Below are 2,893 nucleotides of genomic sequence, written 5' to 3' on the forward strand. Positions count from 1 at the left end.
TTCTTACATTACAAAAAACTATATGCAATACACAAATAAAACATTAAATCATGTTAAAGACAAACAAACGGTAACAAATTGATTTTGCTAAATTGAAGTGTGGAATTGGAAGTCTTAATCATTTGAGTTTATAATATAATAGAGTTCATTTACCAATTAATGATGACATTAAAAGGTAAGTTGTTCATTATGTATCTGGAAATAAGTAAGTCCCAATTTAGTCCTGATTTAGATTAGGCGAGTTTACTTGCGGCAATTCTTATCGTTCTCTTTTGAACTTGCTTCATGCGTCTATACAAGGCAATTCGGCTTCATAGTCCCAATTTATATTAGGAGAGTTTAGTTGCGGCAAGTCTTTGTTTGCTGGAGAGAGGGGCATGGGGAATAGAAATGGAAAAAAATTGCTCGTACCGGCAATTTTCTGGCAATTCGTTTTGTGTATTTTGTTTGTAGTGTCAGTAATTCACAACATTTAAAAAAAAATTGATCCGAATTGCCTTGTATAGACGCATGAAGCAAGTTCAAAAGAAAGCGAAAAAATTGCCGCAAGTAAAATCGCCTAATCTAAATCAGGACAAACATTTTTTTTTTAACATTTTGTGACAATGTTCTGGATTAGCATTTCAAATTACTGACACTACAAACAATTTACCCAAACGCAATTGCCAGAAAATTGCCGGTACGATCAATTTTTTTTTTTTCAATTTCTATTCCCTTTGCCCCTCTCTCCTGTAATCAAACACTTGCGAGTTAAATTGCGGCAAGTCTTTGTTTGGGGAGAGAGGGGCTCGTACCGGCAATTTTCTGGCAATTCGTTTTGTGAATTTTGTTTGTAGTGTCAGTAATTTGAAATACCAATCTAGAACATTGTCAAAAAAAAAATATTTTTGAAATCGAATTGCCTTGTATAGACGAATGAAGCAAGTTCAAAAGAGGACGATAAAAATTGCCGCAAGTAAACTCACTTAATATAAATCAGGACTAAAATAAGCTGTAGCTATAGATACAATCGGAACGATTTTTTCAGTGGTAGGTTTTTTTTAATTGGCGTTTTTGCAAATTTGGGTTTCTTTTCCGTACTCCAATAATCGACTAATTTTTACTATTTTCTTCGATATCATAAAGGGAAAATTGTTATAGTAGCGAAAAATTGTTGGTCTGTTCCCGTACTGCAAGAATCTACTATTTTTTACTACGATAGCAAAATTTCCTTTATGTTATCGAAGAAAATAGTAAAATCTAGTAGATTCTTGCAGTACGGGAACAGACCATGTGTATTCTTGCAGGTTCTGGAACAGACCAAAAAAATTATCAATATCAAAAAACTAACAAATCGTATCGTAAATCTATGGCTTTAAATTGATTACAGATTACGATATTGATTTTGGTTTGAAGATTAAACTGCTTGGAAGTACTAAATCGTTTAAATTCATTTTAAATAACCTTTATTACAATCAATCACATTAGAATGCCAAGATGTCTGACAACAACAAAAAATAGGCTATTTACATTGACCTGATAAAATCTTAATTGAAAAATGCATTTAAGTTTAATGTATTGATTTTAAAATAGCCGTTTATAAGAACTTGAATTAACCCAGTGGGTTTCCATTGTATATATGTCAAATAAATCCTCATAAAGTAGGTTAACCCGGTAAAAAGTTCTAATGTAAACACCGTTTAATCTTATTTTTCAAAATAATTAGTATTGCTATTAAATATATTTTGTTGAGAGAACTTCAAAAAGTGCATTTTTCATTCAAATGTGTAGCCCTCTATAGCACAAATTTGACACTAATATTGGAAAATGTGTCTTGTCAAGTCTTTACGATTGTATGTCTTTGATAAACAAAAGCCTTTGTTTTTGTCTCGATCATCTGTCAAATATTTCCATATAACATTTCACAACACTGCACATCGAATTCAAGTAGAACTTTCTCACTTTGACAGTTAATCAAATGGTTACATCAATTTTAAATCTCAACTAAATATCCCTTGTTGTTATAGCACCACTTTTTTTGTTTTTTCTTATAACTCCTTTTTATTGGCAGCACTTAAAATCGACCTGCGTATCCCTACAAATGTCAAGATTTGAACTATGTAGTTCACAGAGCGGATAGATTTAAAATACAATAATATTAAAAATTATATTTTTATTTTAAATATTATTTAAGTGTTATTATTTGAAATAAATTTAATTTGACCATACGAGCAACACTGCATATTGATTTTGTGAGCTGCAGGAAGCATTTGAAACAACATAACCGATGAGGCGATGTGAACTAGGCGAACTAAACAAAATACATAAAAAATCGTTCCGATCATTCCATCCTCGGAATAGTTCCGTTGAACTAGTTATTTTGGAGTTGCAGAAAAAAGTTAACTTTTTTCTCAGCGCTTGTCTCAGTCTATAAAAAAAGTTGTCGTGAAAAGGTCGTGTGTGTTCTCCTCTTGCGCTAGAAGCTGCTTTTAACAAATTTTTAACTTAAAATTAGAAAAGCTGTGAGTGGTGGTGTGTGTGTGCGTTTTTGATTAAATTGTTTTAATATTCGGTTGAACTTTGTGAAGATAGTAGTTTATCAATTTGAGTTTTTTTTAACAAATTCGTTATATTTTCTAACACAGGCTATGCCGTTTCTTTGGAAAAATTAAAAGACGAACGAGCAGCAAAAAAAATTAAACGACAGAAAATGCATTTATTTTGAAAATTTATAAATTTTGCAAAATTTTCATAAATAGTGTTGAAAATCAGAATATTAACCGCAAAAATAACTAAAATACAAATTAAAACCGTCTGAAAGGAATTTTTGTGTGAAAAAAATACAAACTCCGTTTGAAAAGGAAAAAAAGACGAAAGCAAGGCTACCAAAAGGAAATCATTGAACACCAGAGCA

Source organism: Musca vetustissima, unplaced genomic scaffold (assembly GCF_032173495.1).
Source record: "Musca vetustissima isolate MV318-11 ecotype Yass unplaced genomic scaffold, APGP_CSIRO_Mvet_v1 utg6724, whole genome shotgun sequence".
Taxonomy (NCBI): domain Eukaryota; kingdom Metazoa; phylum Arthropoda; class Insecta; order Diptera; family Muscidae; genus Musca; species Musca vetustissima.